The sequence below is a fragment of the Xyrauchen texanus genome, chromosome 10 (assembly GCF_025860055.1).
Source record: "Xyrauchen texanus isolate HMW12.3.18 chromosome 10, RBS_HiC_50CHRs, whole genome shotgun sequence".
In the NCBI taxonomy this organism is placed as follows: Eukaryota; Metazoa; Chordata; class Actinopteri; order Cypriniformes; family Catostomidae; genus Xyrauchen; species Xyrauchen texanus.
The window spans coordinates 42920675-42943358 of record NC_068285.1 but is presented as its reverse complement, the minus strand read 5'-3'; the positions used below and the strand labels follow the sequence as shown (position 1 = coordinate 42943358).

The 22684-nt window shown below is 37.9% G+C and overlaps 1 protein-coding gene across 1 annotated transcript in view; it reads left to right on the top strand.

The window, feature by feature from the left end:
* Positions 1-22684, top strand: part of LOC127650120 (transcription factor HIVEP3-like) — a 77413-nt gene continuing 54729 nt past the window's right edge. The window contains exon 1 of the mRNA XM_052135314.1: positions 1-123. The gene's annotated coding sequence lies outside the window, so the exon portion shown is untranslated. The remainder of the gene's footprint in view (positions 124-22684) is intronic.

Genomic DNA, 22684 nt, shown 5'->3' with positions numbered 1-22684 from the left:
CGAGGAGAGGCATGTGTACCACCATCCGACAAACCTGCGTCTCTGGACCTAAATGCCACTAGGTAATCGGGTGTCCGTTTCATCGTGGAATAATAGATGGGGAAGCAACAGCCAAGCCGTCAGGTAAAGGTCTTTTCTGATATCGCACGAGCAGTTCACGACTGTACGTAGTGATACTGATACTGGTGCTTTGTGCGTAAAATAGCCTTTAAATAATGACATATATGCCAGATCCTCCTTACAATGAAGTGAAATGCGTTGTGTAAAACCCCTTTAAATAAGGACATATTTGCCAGATGCTTGCAGTTATTTCAAATTTAAAGCTCAGTGCTTAAACAGTGCATCACACTGAGTGCCAATCACAGGGTGGGTAAATGTTGCATTGTCAGTGGTTTAAAGGGGGGCACAAAATATGTTTACTACTTAACTGATAGTCATGTGTTTCCAATCTGTCCTCTCGTTGAAAGCCATTTTAACGCGCAAGATCAGCCGCTGTGTGTTAACGGGAGTAAACGTAAATATAGCGTAACTGAAGTAAAATGACATCATCGGACGATGTCGTGAAAAAGAGGCTTTTCTATCGTTTATCGTTAGTGTAGCTTAGCATCACCGGGTTTTACAGCCTCACAAGATTGCGAAGAATTAAAATATATCATGCAATGGTGGACGAACGCGTATTATTTACTGCAAATGCGTGAAGTCAAATGTTGATATCTACAACACGGCAAAGGGTGAAAGGGATTTGTCGGTTGGAGTATCCAGGCACACAGTATTCCCGGCATTGTTTCACAATGAGATGAAATCACCAATAATCTTACATAATCGCAGAATGCGGGATTGGGTTAAACGGGGGGTCATTAAGATCCTGTCGATCCTGGAAAGATGTGAAATGTCACTTCCTGATGACAGCCGCGTTTTGCAGATCAATCAATCAATGCCTCGCGCCGTTTATTAATCGCCTTTGTTGCATAGACACACGTGAATTGAAAGCTGCACGCGGCGAGTGTTACATTATAGAAAACAGTGATTATTACACGAGTCTTTATTGCTATAGGTCTAGCGCCTCATCCATACTGCGAAAACTAGAACATAGGCTACCAATATAAACCACGGAGCTATAAGGGGGCGTTCACACAGGGCGCATTGTAGCGTTCCGTCTGTGCTGTTTTTAATTGTTATACACAAGACTATGTTTTTAAGACGGCCTTTCAAGTTCAAATTCTCAAAACGCTCTCACAAGCCGTTTAGACATTTAGTTTTCTCTCTGTTGCGCTCTGTCCAGCATTTCGCCAGTACCGGTATTGTGTGAACGCCCCCTAAACAGCCTTGTTAAATATAGAATCGGAGCGTTCCGTGATGTTCGCGTCGCCTTTGATCTTTAAAGTTAATGTGTCCTTAATTGTAGTCCATCTTTTTGTCATTTCCAGTCATAGCCTGAACAAGGACATGTTATGATCACAATATGAGCAAATAATAGATATTCCTTGAAAATTAAACAGTATTTGGTTTTTCAGTAGTGAAATAGGAGTATTACAACTGATCCAGAAAGAAAATGAGACATGGACTTTCATGCCGAGGTCATCTCAAATATAGGAACAATTATACACTATATCTCTGCTATTTTACCAGCAGGTTTTGGCCCAGTTGTTATAAGGGGCTGATCTTAGCTGACATTTCCAGGTTGAAGAGTGTACCGGAGTATCTTGAGACTTGGGGCCAGAGCTTTTGGAAATGTGATCTGGCACTGTGCTTGGAATTTTTCCACTCCTTGCGTTTGAGAGATGCTTAGATTTTCAGAGTCGGACATGTTAATTGCATGCAGTATTTGGGTGAATTCATTGTTTCATGTTACAGCTGAGATCTTCGATAACACCATGCGTTGCAGCGTTCATGTTGCTATTAAGATCATATCACACAATAATATCATTGATCACAAGAGCCATAAACAAATGTGTAACTTAATATTGTTCCAGCAAAATAAAAGTAAATAAATAAATAATCTATAATGGACATTGTCTATTACTGTTACATAGAAACATATAATAACACTGTAAGTTAAAGTGAGACCAGGTTGTAATAACTATATTGGTTAACTAATTTTATTGATGACAGTGCCAATAGCTGTAAGAACTGGTTTATGCACAATTGGGCGATTCTCACTAATCCTGTAAAGAAAAGGTTCTGGTCATATTGAACCCCAAATCAATACGAAAACAAACATTATATTCTTCATAAAGAACATTAGGCCTAAATTTGGAACCATTACAGTTTTTACATTGTGAATAGAGGGTGAACGATTTCGCAGATACAGATTAATATCTAAGGTGGTGGAAAAGGCTGAAAACCGATTAATTGGCTGATAGTTTCTTTTAAGTCCATTTATAGAATGTCAAAATTATTCTTAATGATTCATTACTATGACAGGCATAGATACAGAGGCTACAAGAGTACTAAAAGAATAAAATCCCAGATGCAGTTTATTGTTCAACCAAAATCCCAATAATAACCAGAAAAACCAGATTTGCTGCATAACGTGGGACTTTTAACTGTAAACAAGCCCAAAAGAAAGGGCTCTTACGTTGAAATGACGGAGACCTGGTTCCATTACAATGCTCTATAAATCTTTACCAAATTAAGTCTATAATTATAGCCTATATATTTAGGGTTTTGTAAATATATATTTACATTTTATTTATATTACATTGTGTTTCCAACTTCATTTCTGAAACAATGTATATGCTGGTGGGGCACATTTTCTTTGAATGTTCGATGGCTTCAATTTAGAACACTTGACCGTCTAATCAAAATAACAAAAAATGCATTGAAGTTATGAAAAAAATATGGATGGATACTGTCAATGATGAAAGATTTAGATACAGCGAATCCCCACATGATTGTTGAAAAAATAGAAGCTTTCAGCAACTATAGCGCTGCGCGATTTGGACGAAGATTATTTAGAAAAATGTTCAATTGCGATTTGAACTGCGATATGATAAACCAAAAAAGTAAGTGATTCCTTTTAAACAAAATTGGCAAATGTTTTGCCCATGTTCTTATGCTAATAAAAAGACAGGCTATTCTTTGAGTCCTTTTAAAAAGAACCAAACTCAGACCTTTTTACTTCTGCCACAAATAAATAAAATAAAACAGTGATAATTAGCAATTGCACAAGGTAATATTGTGATTTTGATTTTATTTCGATTAATTGTGCAGCCCTATCGGCAACTATCTAAAGCTATAGATTTTTGCAGATAATGAGAGCACCAAAAAGCAGCTATCTACTTTTTATTAATTGGTTAAACTGATATATCGGTCTGCCTCCAATTGTGACATTATTTTCAGGACACTTAAGCACATTTAACCTCCCAGTTTTCATTACCGCAACGCGTCCGGACTTTCCCATTGTTTCCAATGATGATTCTTGTTACCGTAACACATAATCATTTTTTGACTGTGATACTCTGGTGTACAATATCCTGTTGTGGTTTTAAAAAGTAAAATCTCCTTAATTAATGTGACACCCAATATACACATAATTAATAAATGAGTAAAAAAAAGATGAAAATAATATATTGCATGATTCATTCAGAGACCATCCGATGCAATCCATTTATTCATTGAACTTGAATGCCTTATTGAGGAACTGGGCAGGAATGGGGTGTGAAGGAATCAGTTCTTCACTACAGCACCCACAAAGGCACCTTTCCTTGTTTCTCTGATAGTCTCTGGTATGCTGACATACAGATAAGGCAGTTCTACTCACTCTCCATGGAGAAGTGGGGTTTTTCAGGTCTAACAGGCCATGCCTTCTCATGGCTCTCAGGAAAACCTGTTCTCATATTTATCTCTCTATCTCTTCGTTCTTTTTTAAGAGACATCCCCAGAGGACATAAGTGCAATGTTGCTCAAGATTGACCTTGGCCCACAAAGCCTACTTTTCTGTCTATAGCACCAAACTGCTAATGAATGATGATTAAAGGAATAGTTCACCCCAAAATAAAAATGTTGTCATCATTTACAGTACATCGATGTGCCATGGTACATAGTTCATATGACTTTTGTGGTCCATTGCAGAGCAGTTAGGAGAGAGTTTTGTGGTCCATTGCAGTTACTTTCAGTGAACAACAGTCTGTTCATCACACAAAGCGTTGAAAAAAAAGATTACTTTTATGATACTTAAATGTAGCTTTTCTGTCATTTTGGAGCTTAGAATGCCCAGTCCCCAGTCACTTTGATTAGCCTATATGGAAACAAATGTCATCTTGTGTGTTTCATGAAAGAGTGAAAGTCATATGGATTTGGAACAAAATGCAAGTGAGTGAACAATAAAAGAACTTTCTTTTTGGGTGAACCTTTTCTTTAGGAAAGATTAAGCTCCTTTTTTTATGTTGGCCGGTAGTTGTTAGCTCAAATCAACATGCAATATGCCAACCAAGTCATAGCCAAAGTGTATAAATGACTGGCACACTTAAATGTACAAGTGAGTCCAACATTAAAGAAATGGAGAATACCAAGGAGAAGAAACAGGTTTTAATACCACCCTTAAGTTGTGTGTAAATTGAATGGTTATGTAACTAAATATACAGCTCTTTCTTACATCGCTCAATGGCTACCTCAAATAATCTGGAGTATTCACTTAAACCCAAACCTGATGCTTAACTGTCCTTCCCGTAACTCCAGATGTAACACAGCTCACCGCTTTGCTAAATGTGTTCTGCCAATGTAAGATTTACCTTACAGTGCCTTCTCTCTTTGTGGTTATTTAAGACAATCCCTCTGTAATCATACTTAAAGTCTCAGCTGTTATAGTCCTGAGGAATAAAGCCTTGATTGTGAAACTGATAGGCCCAGAGCCCAAATGGCACTCTGAAGGAGTGTCATCAGAGCCAATATGGAGTTTGATTTCTTGATACATGATACACAAGCACAGTTCAGGAGGAATTAAACCCAATCTAGTCAGGCAAGAGCCAAGCAAGGGCCAAATCTGCTTTAGTCCATTAGCTGTTTGATAAGTGTATTGATGAGTGATGACAACATGACTCATATTTGGTGATGCACACCATGATGAAGCTCTGGCCTAATTGCTGACTCCGCATTAGTTTACAGCTTGAGGAAATTACAGTCAATCAGTTTTGGAGAGTGATTACATGATTGGCCAGGTAGGTTGCATTTAGGATTGTCACAATACCAAAATTTAGGGTTGGATTATGAACTAAGTCAGTGGGGCCAGTGCCAGGGGCCTCCAAAGACCCCCTTGCGGCCTGCCTGGAAGTTTAATATTATTTGTATATTTTGTTTTAGTTAAGGTGCCGCTGTGCTTAATGTATTTGGATGCAATGTATTGGGTGTACGTTATGTGTAAACCCTGAAATGTAGTTTTATAATGTTGTGGAGCTTGTTCATTTTCTTATGATTCAGTTTCAAATATGGCTGTATTGGAGGGACTGCACAATGTTAGCCAATCATAACAGTGGCCATTTACATTTAAAATCTTAAAGGGCCAGAGAGCTTAAAACATGCGTTTCAGACAGAGTGCCAGAGACAGGTTGGAAAATGATAAAGTATTACTAAATTCTGACTATTTGTTTGTGCAGAAAACTTTACTAACATTATATGTGGACATCAGGGAAGATAATACAATTATAAAAGAGGTTATGTCATGACCCCAATAAAATCATGGGCACCAGTAGTATTTCATCTCAGGGTATGCACAAAAACCTGACCAAGTAAAGAAGTGTAGGCTTACCCTTATTGTCTAGGGAGACCCATGGGTATGGTCCCCAGGGAAACAATTTTGCCAAAAACAACACCAAGGTGTTCAATTCTGATGATTTTGAGAGACGCTTTTTGTTTGTTTATTTCAATATTTTTACGTGTAGCATCCATGTAATTGCAGGCTAAATTATTTCTAAAAGACTGAAAAGAGAAGCCGTTCACACCAAACACGTTCTTGCGCTAAAAAAGCTAAACACAATGCAACGTATGGAACAGACGTGTCTTGAGACACGTTTTTAACAGTTTAAATTCTTTTCAACTTGGCACAGCAGATTAAAAATGCAGCGCTCCTATAAGAGATGCAAAAGAACTCGGCAACATGCATCACAGTGGTCAAAGACATCCGTCTAGCTCATGTACAAAGTTACTTCTCAAAAATGTATCCTTTTTCTTCTGTTGGTTGTAGTTAAATATCCATGTCATCCAGTGTTGTTTGTTCTATGTGTTCTTAAGTATCCAGTTACTGTTTTCTGAGTGAAAAATTGCTCCAAATGAAATGAGTGTATGTGTGAATCAATTCGGATCATTATACCAATTTGGCCTATTCGCTGAAAAGAACTGACTCTGAAGAATGAATGATTAGAAAAAAATATTTCAAATATATTACATTATTTTGGCAGACGTGTAAAGCATTAAATAAAGATTATAATAAAACCTATACATCAATCTGTCCATAGTAGACGTGTCTTGAAACCTCAATTCTGGGGTCAAATTTTATTCAGCATTATTAATTTACTCAAAATATCATACCAAAATGTCAAATGTCATAAAACTTCAACCTGTCAAAACAAAAAAAATAATTAATTAAAAAACTAAATCATTTTTTAAAATATGATTTTTGTGCAATCTACATGGTAGATAGCAGCTTTTCCTGGTTCTGTTTAGCTATCTCATTTAAGTAATTCATTGAAACATAAAGAAATTGTTAAAACATTAGCAAAAGGAAGAAGTATATAACTTTTATATATACTTAGTATATAGAAAATATAGCTTCAAGCAGCGATGACGGACCAAAGCACAACTGGTCCATTTTCACCCAGTGGCTTTCAGAAAACAATGCAAGGTGGACACATGCATTTGGCATTTCACATTATTCTAAACCATTTTGAAGCAATTTGGGTAAATGTAAGAGGACAATTTTAAAGTCTGTAGTAAGAGCCACACTTTCTGCTGCCAGGTGTTGGTGCTATGACCGTGACCCAAAACAGTAAAATCCATGTGATTAGCCCCAAGACTAAACATACTAAGATCCATGCTGGGTTTAACCAGGCTGGATTGTGTGAGGAGCTCACAAGTCTTTGAAAGATGTGGACAAAGTCCCATCGGTGAGCTCCTCCGGCAGGCAAGGTTGCGTTGGCTGGGTCATGTAGCCCGCATGCCCGGCCACCGCATGCCTAAACAGTTTTTGTTCGGCCGGATAGAGGGGGCTAAGCGGGCGCAGCACGGGCTGGAGAAGAGATGGAGTGATGTGGTACAGGGGGATGTGTAGCTGAGTGGACTTGCCGATGACTGGTACCAGCAGTGTCAAGATCGGCCTCTTTGGAGGAGGCTTGTGAAGGATGCTGCTGGCCAGTTGGAGGCAGTCGCCCTCCAACAACAACGGAGGGCAGAGGAGCGACGCTCACAACAACGAGCAGAGCGCAGGGTGGCTAAAGCACTGCAAGTTGGCACAGTAGGGGGCACAGGTGGTACATCAGCCAGTCATCTCCGTCATTCGACCTGTGTCACCGGTTGGATCTGTCCTGTGACCTCCTGCCAGCGGGCGTTCGACACGTCACGTGGCCTAAACGTGCACATAGCCTGCACAAGCGTCATGGTGACGTCACCGCCACTTAGTGGCGAATGGCGGTTGTTTGTTTTGTTTGCTACAGAGGCAGTCTTACACACAAACACACACACATGCCCATGCATGAACTTTTGACCAGACCTAATGGCCAACAACTCTGATGTGTTTGCAAAATTTCAAGAAATGTTAAGCATGCCAAGTGTTTTAAAAACACCCAAATATAGGAAGAAAGGTGAAAAAAAAACAATACATTGCCATTACAACAGTATTTAAGATATCAAATATCCCTTTACAAATTTACATCAGCAGTGTCTTGATAATATATTACGTAAGTGTGATCAGCCCCCATTACCAAACATACAGCTGAATTTTCAGAAAAATCATACAATGCACACAGAAGATATAAGGAACTTCCTGTTTCCCATTTTTCACCATAAATGTATTGCTTTGCTATGGCGACACCGTTCAAAATATCAAAAATCAGTTCGCAATTTAGCATCTACAATGTCTTGGCATGGTGTTACACAAATTTGGTGCCAGTCACATGAATGACCCTGGGAGGAGTATTTAAAAGTTTAGAGCTTGCGATTTTCAGGAAATCCAAAATAGCCGACATCCTGCTCGGCAGAGCTAATGACTATAATTATGAAAGTTGCCTGGCTTGGTGAGAACTATATATGTACCAAGTTTGGTGACTGTAGTTGAAAATAGGGGTGGTACAAAGGCCGCCTTATATGCCTATTTTTAAGGGGGTGAACTTTTGCCCAGTCCTAATGGCCAACGACTCTAATGTGTGTGCAAAATGTAATGACATTTTAAGCATGCCAAGTGCCTCAAAAACACCCAAATATAGGAAGAAAGGTATAATAACAATGTATGCGTTGCCATGGCAACAACATTTAATTATCAAAAATTCCTGTACAATTTTACATTAAAGAAGTTTGAAGCAATTAATTTAAACACAAGAGGGCTATTTCAAAGTCGGTTAAAAGTGCCATACTTTCTGCTGCCAATTGGAGGCACTATGACTGTGACCCATAATCAATGTGATCAGCCCCCATTACCAAACATGCAGCTGAATTTTCATCAAAATCACACAATGCTCACAAGATATAAGGCACTTCCTTTTTCCAATTTTTCGGCATACGTTTATTGTTTTGCCATGGCGAAACTATTCAAATTATCAAAAATCTGTTTGCAATTTAGCATCTACATTGTCTTTGCATGATATTGCACAAATTTGGTGCTTGGTCACATGAATGCCCTAGGAGTATTTAAAAGTTCAGAGCGTTCGATTTTCAGAAAATCCAAAATGGCCAACTTCCTGTTGGTTGAAGCTATGACTGTGAGTATGAAAGTTGTTCAGCTTGATGAGAACTATATGTGTTAAATATACTAAATATACATAACTAAAATATATAAATATATTACTAGATATACATCCAAATGCATTACTTAGGTAAGAGTAATGGTAAGATTAAAAAATCAGTTTGCCACAACCAGACATTTAAATGGTCCTATGCAGCCACCTGCTTGTTATATGTTGTAATTTCACTTAATTGTACTTAAAAAGTTTTTTTTTCTTACCATGAGATAGCAGCAATCTGCCCCTAACAAATGGCATAATTTCCATATATAATATAGATGTTCACTGAAGTGAATTTAACATAATTTAACTTATTTTATATGCAAATTAATTGTACAGTTTTGTAATTGTGAGGTAAATCAGGCAACAACAAAAAAAAAGCAGCAGTTTTTAAACAATTTAAGAAAGTGATATAATATTATATAATGAAATCCTAATTTTGGTACTATCACACTGTTAGTTTGTTGGGTTAAAAATGGACCCCCAATACCTTTAAAGTAAAACATAAACAAAGAAAATAGAAGGGTTAATCAAGACAAGTGCCAGAATATACAAAGAAAATAATAATATTTAATGTGTTGCCATGGCAACACTATTTAACATATCTGGAATAACTTCAACAATTTTAATCAGTTTTGATGGCGATTTGGGTAAATGTAAAAGGATTATTTCAAAGTCTGTTGTAAGTGCCACACTTCCTGCTGCCGGTTGGTGGCACTGTGACCATGATCCACAATAGCCACATCCATGCGATCAGCCCCCATGGCCAAACATACAGATCAATTTTTATCTCAATAAAACAATGCACACAGAAGATATGAGACACTTCCTTTTTCCCATTTTTGCCCTTAATGTATTGCTGCACCATGGCAACACTGTTCAATATATCAAAAATCCGTTTACAATTTAGTATCAACAGTGTCTTGGCATAATGTTGCCTAAATTTGGTGACAATCACATGAATCCCCTAGGAGGAGTATTCAAAAGTTCAGGGCCTGCAATATTAAAACAATTCACATTCAATCCAAAATGGCAACTTCCTGTGGGGTGGAGCTAATGACTGTAATTTTGAAAGTTGTCTGGCTTGATGAGAACTATATGTAGCAAGTCTGGTGACCATAGAAGAAACTGACCCCACCACTTTTGTCAAAAGGTGGCGCTACAGAGCTCCCCAGCCATGTCCATGTGTTAACTTTTGCAGCGTCTTGACTTGTTAAACTAATCATCCTAGTTGGAAAAATGTTCGGCCAATGCCAATATTTAAAAAAATATGAAATGTCAGCCATTTTATTGGTGAGTGTGTTTGGCAAGGTTCCTGTGGTATATTACAAGTTTGAATTATTCTGATTGTGGAAATATGTCATATTATGGAATTTGCATTTGATTAGGTCAGGGTTATGATTAATTGCATAGATATTTTGGATGCATTATTGTTTATAATTAACACATTTATTCAAAAGCCCTAATTGTCAAAAAGTACAAAAACCTTACTTTTTATTTTTAAAAACCTGTTTATTTACGTGGTTCATTAGCTGAGACTTTATTTACAAATATATTAATTTCAAAGTCATTTAGTATTAAAAAAGTTAAACCTCAATTTTAAAACCTGTTTTGTTCCTTATATCAATAATCAGTGATTTCACCTGTGCACACATCTTTAAGCTATTGATGGATTTGGTTCATCCACGAAGAAATTGCACATCCATGCACTTCCACTGACTAAAATACTCTGCTGTGAGTTGTATCTACTCCACATCTGTTGTTGCATTTGTGACAGTAATGGAATATATATATTTTTGCCAAATTCTTTTCTCTAGGGTTCATTTTTTCAAGCTAAATATGGACATTGGATAACTTCACTGAGGTAAATGAGGAGTGCTGATCGGACAGATGCTAAAGGCAGTGCTCTTTTTTTTTTTTACATTGTGAAGTGATTTGACACACTGCATTTTAAAAACAAAACATCTGTTTATTGAATTTTATGATAACATTGACATCATTTTAAAGCTGAGACATTGTTTATACATTTTTTTTAATAAAAAATAGAAAACCCCCAAAAGTAAAAAAAAAAAAAAATGTTTTAAAACAAATTTAGTTTTTCCAAAAAATGACCTATTGCTACCCCAGTGCGTCTCATATTGTGATGTGATAAATAATGCACACTGGTGCTTTTTTCACTTGTTGGTAATAACACTGTACATGATAAGTACTTATGTTCCTTCTCCTGTGGCACAATCAGTCCTTAGTAATGTACAGATCTCACCTCAGCTCTCGAGTGGCCGACCACATCATCCTGGAAAACATCTGTATGCTTCCAGTAGGGATAGTGCGCATTATCCATAAGGTGCTGCAATGTGGCAGACGGTCCTTGCACTCTGAACAGCAGAATCCAGGACTGTCAATGTCCCTACATATTGCTGAATGCAGCCCTTTCCAAGCCAGTGAGGAAGGCATTTGCCAATAGCCATTAGTTAGGTCTAGGCTAGAAATGAACCTGACCTTAACCAACCACACAGATTGTGTTGACTAATTTAGCACTTTTACAGGAGGTCTGAACCAAGCTGTTTTGGCTTCTTTAGTGACTCTACTTGGACTTGAAGGATCTGCTGCTAATGTCTTTGTGCCAGATACCACATGAAACCTTCAAAGGTCTAGTGAAGCCCATGCCTCAATGGGTCAGAGCTATTTCCGGAGCACAAGGGGGAACTATATACAATATAAGGCTGCTGGTTTTAATGTTGTGGCTGATGCAAGCAGGAATCATCAAAGCACAAATCACACATGCATGGATACAACTGCACTCTCCTAATTATACTCTAAATTCCAAACACCTGTATGCCCCACCTGCTGAGCTGCCGCTCCTCTTAAAGGGCCAGTAAAATTTACACTGCCAGCTAAATAACTTACCGTAATTTCCGGACTATTGAGTGCACCTGAATATAAGCCGCACCCACTGATTTTTAAATAAAATATTATTTTGAACATAAATAAGCCGCACCTGTCTATAAGCCGCAGGTGCCTACTGGTACATTGAAACAAATTAACTTTACTCAGGCTTTAACGAAACACGGCTTGTAACAAAAATAAATAGGCTTTAACAAAACACGGTGTGGCAGCGGGGGCATAGTCAAGCGCCCGTCCGGGAGAGATAAGCGGTAAGAGCGCTTACACCTGAGCTAAATTATGTCTAACACCGGTGTCTAATTTCAGTAAGCATGAGGAGAGCGGCATAAAAAGGCAGCAGCCACAGAGCTGAGAAAGTGACACACGTCAGTCTAGTGTTGGCGCATAAAAGAATTGAGAAACTTTATAAAATTGATTGTAAACATTGCTGTGGCCATTAAAAGCCTTACCTGGAACGTCAAGTGCCCTGCTGAAAACTGTCACACAGGTGCCCGTGTGACAGTTTTCCCAAGAAGGACACGTGAAGCAGGGCACTTGAAATTAGACACCGGTGTTAGACATAATTTAAGCGCAGGTGTAAGCGCCCTTACAGCTTTTCTCTCCCGGATGGGCGCTTGACCACGCCCCCGCTGCCACACACGGCTTGTAATAAAACATTTGCAGTAAACAGTAGCCTACCAAGAAAGTCATTGGTCACTATCTTCCTCCTTTTGTGCACATGAAACCACTGAAGTCATCTCCTTCGGTGTCGGAGTTGAATAGCCTCAGATTTAGTTGTCTTTTTGCACAGAGTCAATTCCTCATGCTGCTGTTTCCAGCGTCTTATCATCGACTCATTAAGACCAAGCTCCCATGCAGCAGCCAGATCAATCGCCTTCAACTTGAAAGCAGCATCATATGCGTTTCTCCATGTCTTTGCCATGGTGAGGGTGACAAAATTACTACTGTAATCAGAATGATGGGAAGTTTGAGCGCGCTCGATTTAATCTAAACAGTAAACAAAAAAAGTTGTTTTGACCTTAACCCGTTCGGCAATTTCATTGGTCTAATGAAAGCTTCACGCCGCCAAAAAACTGAGCACGTCACAGAATGTTTTTTTAATTTTTTCTTAATAAAATTTGAAAGCGGGAAAAATCAATATATTAGCCGCGTCATTGTATAAGCCGCGAGGTTCAAAGCATGGGAAAAAAGTTGCGGCTTATAGTCCGGAAATTACGGTAAAGCAAAATCATGTAAAACATGTAAACAGTACAGATTATGTATGCAAACTACATAAAATATATAAAATGCATAATAAATGGTTATATATGTAAATATTTAAAGGGTAAATGATGAATTACCCTTTATGGGGTTCAATAAATACTCCCTTGACTTAAAAAATAAATTAATTAAAAAGCTAATCTTGTCAATCATCATTATTATTATTATTATTATTATTATTATTATTATTATTATAAGTGGAGAAATTAAACATTTGTCCTTTCTGTTTTCTCCAGTTAGCTCACAAGCAAATCGGTTAACCGTTAGCACACCGCTAGCTTTTTCTCCTCTTCATTTTCATTGCATTTCTCCTCACTGTTGCCACCCAGTGATAAGGCAGTATGATTGTATCCAGTAGAATTTTTAATTAATGGAATATTTAATAATTTTTTCAACTTATAATTTTTAATCTTCATGGTTAGGTTTAGGGTTAGGGGTTGTTGAAGGGTTGCTGCTCAACTCCAAATAAACACAACAAACACAGTGAATTAATGTTACATCCAACTGCTTCAAGACTGCAACATTTCACTGGTTATTTAAAAGTGGGCGTAACTTGTTGTGGGCGTGTCAAGGCATGTAGTAGTCTTGATAGGTCCTTCTCATTCAGCAGAATATGTTTGTTTCACTTTCTCCACCAAAAAAAAAAAAGTTAATTGCTTTGTGTTGAGACAATTAATCATCATAATCACAATTATTAGTTGGACAATTAATCGTCAGCCAAATTTCATAATCATGAAAGCCCTAGCATTGACTATTACTGCAAAATACTCTAAAACTATATTTCAGTACGTTTGCTGTGAAATGTTCTTTTGTAAATTTACAGCATATTCTAGCTGTGTAACTACTGTTTTGTACGATCCAGTCCCACAATGAGCTGTAGGAAATCTTGCTTTTGCAGAGTGGTCTGAGTGCTGGATCATTTCCTTAATCTGCCTTATTGCTCCATAGATGTGTCAAGAAGAGCTTCATGGCCAAGTGGTTAATGTTGACCAGAGGTTTGCTGGTTCGATCTTGGCAAAGAATTATCTATGAACTATCAACATTGTTCCCTTGGGTAAGGTGCTTAACCACTCTTTAATCCATTTAAACTGTCCTTGTGGCACGCTTTGGAATAAAGTATCTGCTGTTACTCCAATGACTACTTTATATTTCTTAAGGCTCAGCCACAGTAACCTTTGCACAGCGAAATTGTGAAGACACGTGTGCATGTAAAGCACGAGTGAACCAGCAAAAACTACTTGTCAAGCAGCCTCTTTTTATATTGCACTTTATACTCCGGAAGAGTGAAGTTAAAGAAATTAACCGCTAAAATGGTTCCCATGTCCATTGTGAATATTCACACTGGTTTACTCTATGTACAAAGCACGAGCCACAATAAGGTCAATACCAAACCAAGCAACTTCCTATTAGTCAATGCAGCGAATCTCACGGAGATTCCCATTGAAATTACTATTTTGCCCATGAACTTTGCAAAGCAAAGGTAAATGTGATTGAGCCTTCACAAGATGATTAATCAGGACGTTAGGACTTGATTCAGAATGCCCTTTGCTTAAAACAATAGCCAGCTGCTCTTTCTCTCTGATGGTGATGAGGGATGAGTGGTTTTCCGTACATATTGTTTCCTCGGCCTGCCAGATTTGTCCCTGTCCACGGTGCTGAAGCATATCCTGTTTGGAACCATGAGCAACGCTGACAAGTGTACAGAAAGCTTAAACTCACAATATCTAATCTGCAAACTTTCAAAGCATATTTAGCTTTCGTTCTGTATTTCTCTCTATTTCAGACAGAACAGGCTGTTAGCCAGAAGGAAAGATGACAAAAGTTTGCATTTACACACACACCCTCTCGCAATGTGGGATTAGATTTCATAATAACAGAATTGATTTTGTTCATTGTCTAACATTTGCTTAAAATCTTAAAAATAAATAAATTGAAATATTTTTCAGTAACCCCAGAGTGAAACAATCATAGTGTTCATTACTTATATACACATATCAAACCCCTACCACCCCTACTCTCTTCATCTCTCCATTTTATAGGATGAATGCTATAGATCTCAGGGCAGGAGGGATTTGGAAATGTGCTTTGCCTGTCTCTTGATTCGGTGTGGGTGAAATGAGAGAACATGTATCTGGTCTCTCTCCACATGACATCACTTTGCTATCAGAACTGATCTGTTTTCCGAGGCTGCTCTCATGGGGAGGAACCATAATACAAATTTCAATACAAAAACCTCCTCCCTTTCCATAACCTCAGCTCTCAAAAAGCCAGAATCATCAAGTATAAACTCTTTCACTTATTGTGTGGATGTTTTCTAATTCAAAGTAATCTCATTCAAACAACTGCAGAGCCTTGGAGCAATTTGAGAAAGATTGAGAATGTTTCGTTTTTAGAGTGTTAATCGGTAGCTCCTTCACATCAATTTCAATTGTTGCTAATAGCAAAAGTCATTGCATTAGGTCACGTCTGTGCTAGTCATGTTTCATGTTTGCCCTAGTGAACGCAGAGCTTTGCCTCCAGTTTAATGTTAGCTGAGTGATAATGCATTCTGCCTAAAACCATTAGCATCGATCAATTCAGCGCCCCATCTGAAGCATCATACAGTGAGCGTGTTCAGAATGTGTCAGAATGCTACCTCTGGTGGTTAACTCTGTGCATTAAAAGTTGCCTTTACACCCCAATCCTACTTTACTTTTATGATTTTATGAACCACATTGCATAAATCTAATTATTCAATATCTTACCCCATCCAGATACTCAACAGTTACTCTAAAGGCAACACTTAATATATGCAGGTGATGAGTACTTTTCCATCATTGCTAACCCACAATGTTTAATCCACAAAATCTGTGATTTAAAGACAGATACCGGTGATGCATGCACGGCAGCGCTCTCAGATCAGTTCACGTGCATTGTGAAATCAGTGTAATGCAGGTTCAAGCATTCTTGCAATTCCAAACATTAATAACCATTAATAACCACTACAGTTTTTATACAAATCTACAAACGTGGCACAGATAACAGAAAAGGAGGAAATTACAGCATTTCAGGAAACATAGTACATTGTAATCTGTCAAATACACATGGACTTTTCTGTGTCAAAATAAAAGCTCCTTGAGAAGGTGAAGTAAACAGGACAGAAATATATGACTTTTGTTATAACGCAAATCTAACCAAAGAAATGGAATCACTGCGCTCTGCTAGTTCAGGGTGCGTAGATCCATAAACCTTAAACAGTCTCAAAAACAAAATGATTTGCACTCATTTTTCTAAATGTTTTTACATTTTGTTTTATATCTCACAGAACAGGAGATCACAGATGTCCTTCAGTGTCTGTGTCTTTAACACTAATCCAATAGTCAGAATAAAAAGTAAAGTGCCTTACTCAAGGACACAATGGTGGTGGCTGTGGGGATCGAACCAGCAACCTTCCGATTACCAGTTATGTGCTTTAGCCCACTACGCTGCCACCACTCCCTCTCAGGTGGCTCTCAGGACACAGAAGGTTCTGTTTGGTGCTTCATTTTGTCCAGGATGCTGTATGGGAAACATGTATGATACGGTGGGGTAAAGAGGTAGACACAAATATTCCTTCTTCTCTAGTTGTATATTTGGGTCATTCTTAGGAAACTGTCAGATCATTAAAAGCATACTGAACTTATTTTATTTATATAAAGAAAAATTAAAGAGCCCATATACATTTACAGGGTCATAATTTATTTTTTGTTGTCTACTAGAATAGGTTTACATGCTTTAATGTTCAAAAAACACATAACTTTTCTCATAATGTACATTGCTGCAGCACCTCTTTTCACCCTCTGTCTGAAACTCTCTGTTTTAGCTTCTGTCTCTTTAAAGCCCCCCTTTAAAAAAAAAAAGTCTGCTCTGATTGGTCAGATGACCCAGTCTGTTGTGATTGGTCAACCGTTTAGAGCATGTGTCAGAAATGTAAAGGCCCTTGCCATAACCCAAGTAGCCCTTAGGTGGGCTTATGCAGATGTGTTACATAATGACATGGCTAAATCACGGAAGTAATGGCTGAAGTGCAAACCAGCTGGTTCAGGCAGTTTAGGAGCAGTGTTTTCTGTGGGAGAGACTCCCTTTGGCATAGACTTTGTGCTTTGTAACTTTGCAGACCTTTTACATGCAGAAATAGCTATAGTACACACAACAGGAAAGGTAAAATCCCAAAAAGCATAATTGGGCCTCTTTAAAAAATTATTTGTATATAACATTTCATAATTGTATTGTTAAATTTTCCTTCTAAATATTGGCCAATTTTAGGGCTGGGACAACGCGTCGATGTCATCGATGACGTCGACGCAAAAAATACGTCAACGCAAAATATGCACGTCGATTCGTCGGACCCAAAACAAAGATGGCGGTGCCGAAGTGCAAGGCGACATGCACTCGTTCCTCTAAAGTATGGGAATTCTTTAATTTAAAAGGAAACAATTCCGTGATATGTCGTCTTTGCAAAATGGAGATGGCCTTCCATTCTAGCAGCACAGCAATGCACCAGCATCTGAAGAGGCGCCACCCGGGAGCAGATGACAGAGCACCGTAAGTTTTTTTTCAACTCCCCACTTTGCACTCGATGTTGGAGTAGGCTATAATACGTTGTCGACACCTAAAGTTTTCGCTTATAGCTATTAATAATGCGTTTATAGCTATGAATGTCGTGAAAAATACATAGAGGACACTGACAACGCGCTGACAGACAGGACCAAGCAGGTAACATTTAATAAAGTCTCAACTTTCAAATTTGGTCATTCAAAGAAAATTAAACCATAAATAGGCCTACTATTTTGTGGCTCTTTAATGTGTCGTGACAGATTGCCTCAGTTAAAGCTGCTCGCGAACCGATCATCTTTTCCTTGGTTAATTTATAGCATCAAATAGGCTAAACATGAATGTAGCCTACATCAGAAGGACTGTTGTTTTAACCACGGAAAGATGTCAGTACGGTAGCCTACAGTCCATTATTCAAATTCAAATCCACCGACATTAATCTTCTCTCTCCTGACTACTTTGTCGGACAAAAATGGCGTATTGTGATTGATTGATCAGATCGCCAGTCAATCAAACTCCCGGCAATTATAATTTTTTTTTACATTTTATACACCCCCACCCCCGATGAAACCGGTATTACCGGTGTTGTCACAAGTCGATTAATCGAATCAAAATCGAATCGGACTGAAAAAAAATGATTTGTTAGATTAATCGATGCATCGAAAAAATAAATCGCTAGATTAATCGTTTAAAAAATAATAGTTTATCCCAGCCCTAGCCAATTTGTATGTTCCCATTCATCACCGCAACAAAGATTATATACAGGCCTAGATGGAATCTTTGGAGAAACATTTATGTTTTTTTTGTTCTTTTTATAAATTTTAATATAGAGTATTAAACTCTTACTGGTAGCTGAATGCACGATGATATATTAAATATTTAATAAACAACAAAAATGCAAGGGGAGATGGGTAGAGGTCAACCAATATAGAGGTTTTGCCGATTAATCGGCACCGATAACAGAGTTCTGGAACTATCGGTTATTGGCAAAAATCCATACCCTAATCCCTAGCGCCCACTAGAGGCGAAATAAAAACTATCACTTCACTGATGCCTTGTGGTGTTTATTTTGACATGTGAGACTGAACTCTGCATGGAGCGGAACACTTCAGATGTAGATTTAAAATATCAACAATGAAAAAGTATGTATACCTTAAACTACAGTACGTTGTCATATCATTATAAAGTTATTAATTTGTTGACTAGATGCTGCGTTAGTAGAGATCAGCAGTATGTTTGCCGACAAGGCTGAGAGGACGCTAACATTAAAGCTAACCTCAAGCGGTTACAACAATATGACAAAAATACACGCAAGTCCTACCCAAATGTTTAAATGTTATGATTGTTACCATCTATTACCATCTATTTGCATTTGTTTATATCCAGCTGGTCATGTTTATGCATTCGTTAGCCAGCTAAGTTGCACATTTAAAGCTAGTGACGTTAGAAAGCAAATTAATACGTTTATGCAGCTAAGAGAAACATAAAGAACTCAGAAACGCAACTGATATCAATAAAAAAAATTGATCCTTACTGTAATATGATTACATCAGATCGATCACATTGTTGTGCTAAAAAAGGCTAGACACTGCTCAACAAATACAGTTAAACAGAAAGCAGGTGTCTCAATATGCTTTTAAAGTTCTTTTTAATTAGACACATCATCTAAAAAACAGCGCTCCTGCACGAGACGCTGAATAAACGAAAAAACAAAGGGAAACGAGCATTTACATGGATGGTTGCAAAAGCGTTCGGTGTGAACAGCCCCTTACAGTTGGTGGAGGGCTTTGGCCCTTACGTCTTGCTCTCTTATAAACATTTCTCAGATTAAGCAATTAGTTATATAAATATATACTGTACATTTTACCTAAATTAAAAATGTTTACTTTTACTGTTCAAATTATCAGAAAACGTTCATTTTTGGGTGAGCTATTCCTTTAATAGAGACAAAGGGACATTGAATAAATTATATTGATATATTTTGATAATTGGAAAGCCATTATACACTGTAGAGGATAAAAGAGTGTGAAATCAACTGGCAGTCTGCACATGCACTCGATAGGTCTAAATTACGTCTAAAGATAAATTTACATTTACATGACACATAATACAGTATAATGTTTTATTGGCCTTATTTGATAATCATAACTATGATAGCAATAGAAAGATTATATTATTAAACAGATTTCTTTAGACATACAGTACTGTGCAAAAGATTTAGGCACTTGTGAAAAACTTTCAAACTGAGGATTTCTTAAAACAATAATGACAATAATAGTTTTCATGAATCAATTAACATCATACAAAGTCCAGTAAACATAAAGCTAAATCAGTATTTGGTGTGACAACATTTGCCTTTAAAACACCCCCAATTCTCCTTGGAACATCTGGACACATCTTGGTTGTTGGCAGAGAGGAAGTTCCAAGCTGCTTGGAGAATTCTCCACAGTTCTTCTATATTTAGGATGTCTATATGTAATCCCAGACTGACTCGATGTTCAGTGGTGGGCTTTGTTGCACTGTACTGTATGTGAGTAAGGTGACCCTGCAGCTTAAAACTTGGAGGTTAGAGTGCGTGTGCAATGAGAGATTCACTTTATTCTGTTTAGAAAGGTCTATGAGTATTCAGTACTGATATCTGTCATTTTAATCCTGTTCTTTGTGCATCTGTTCAGTTTCCAGCCAAAGAAACAACACAGGCTACGTGAGATCCCCTTATTATGTCATATGATGTGATGCTCATCGGGTACTTTCCCATTACATGCACTCGTTGTGTCACTTTTATTAATCACTGTAAACTGAGCAAACATCTGAAACCTTGTCTTACCAAAGCCGTCATTATTTATTTGATTGAATTCTGTAATACTTAATTATGTTCGGTGCCTCGACAAGGTTACAAACAACTTCCATGCTTGTTAGTATTTCCACATTATTTTCATTTTGAGATGACAAACACCTGGACATATTTTCCAAAGTGATCAGCACCTGCGGACCAGACAGCTCCTGTAATGAAGAACTTCATTTCAACTTTATATCGAGCAATCTACGTGCTGGTTTCGTAAAATAACAAACAACACCATGTCATCTACAGAAACAGCTACTAAACTCCCACGTAAAATAATAATAATGATAAGAATAAATGAAGCAAAGTGTGGATAAATTATCTTGGTGCTAAGTGCAGTAAGCGGATCTGTTGACAGGCATGACTGAATAGAGCAGCACAGTGCAGAGAAAATTAGCGACTTCGTAACAAGCGCCACCGCAACCCATTTCAGTTCACTGTAATCAAATCATATTTGAAATAAAAACCCATTTTTCTAACTATATTTATAACAGGAATATGATGATCATCTGGCCCTTATGTGGCCTGGCGCCTGTTGTGCGGTTGTGACCAGTCTGCAAATTACTGCACCTGCTCTGCCCTCGTGCTGCTATGATTAAGTTGTTTTTAATAATTGACTGGTGTAGCGCTGTTTCGTTTAACTTTTGAAGTGAGCAAAATGCACTCCAAAACATACAGATGACAGTGAAAGGCTCATTTATATTCACGAGGAAAGCGCTAACTGATTGTTCAGTGAAACGTTGTGATCACCTGCCATCCTACTTTCAGAAATGAGCTCGCGGCCAACTTGAAATGAAGCAAGTTTGATGTGTTGTTATGCAGTGACGTCACTGTGAGAAAGTGTGTATATTTGTGTTTGTATGTGGTGGGGTCTCTTTCTCAGTGTACGAAGCACACGGTTGACGGGCGCTGGCAAGTGTTATATTGCATCAAGAATATTAAATGAGTGGGGGTCTGGGTAGCTTAGCAAGTAAAGATGCTGTCTATCACACCTGGAGTTCGAATCCAGGGTGTGCTGAGGGACTCCAGTCTGGCTTCCTAAGCAACCAATTGGCCAGGTTGCTTGGTTGGGTTAACCTCCTCGTGGTCATTATAATGTGGTTCTCGCTCTTGGTGGGGTGCGTGGTGAGATGTGCGTGGATATATAGAATAGCGTGTAGCCTCCACAGGCACTAGGTCTCCACGGTAGCACGCTCAACAAGCCATGTGATAAGATGCATGGATTGACGGCCTCAGACATAGAGGCAACTGAGATTCGTCCTCCGCCACCCGGATTGAGGCGAGTCACTACGCCACCACGAGGACTTGGAGCGCATTGGGAATTGGGCATTCCGAATTGGGGAGAAAATGTAAAAAAAAAAAGAGAAAAGAATATTAAATGAACCATTTGAAATCCCATCAGTGGCGTTCATAATTCAGCAGTCATGCAATGCCACTGCAAATGCATATAGGGGAATGTATGTGTTTGTTTTATTTATTTATCTTTTTAGTTCAAACTAAAATCTGTTTCTCAGTCATTACAATTATTTCATTATGTGTGTACATTATGTTGGCCTCGTCAAACTCAATAGTTCAACTATTGTCAAAAATGACAATACAATGACATTTTGAATGCAAGTAACAGAGTTGACTTGACTCTCTTGACTTAATCTTTTAAAAGAGAACTATTTCTTATGGTGTTTTTTCAGTTCTAACGTGTCCTTTATTACGACACCAAAATACAGTCAGTGATAATACTAGAATTTACTTTAAAATTCCAAACTTTATGACGGGCTTGAAATAATGTGACCTATTTTCACAGAATGACCTGTATGTGAGGGTCTTTGTTGTTGTGGTGAAGACAGATGACATGGACTTCTTTTAGATTTCTCTCAAAATGTGAATGTGTGCTTTTATATCTTTTCAGTCAGTATCCAAACCTCCTTTCTAAACCTCACCCACTCATTTTGAATAGTGTCTGTGTCTGTAAAATGTGGTCCATTTTCCTATTCTGTGTTGTCTCTTTTTCTTTCTCTCTGAAGCACAACTTCTCAATTGCCAAATTGAATTACCATTTATAAATGATTTACGATGTTATTTTTTTATTACAGTTTCTTGATTTCCAAGAATACTTTAATGATTTCCTTGCTAAATGTCAGCTGCAGTGCTATAACTTTGTACACTATTTAAACCCACTGAG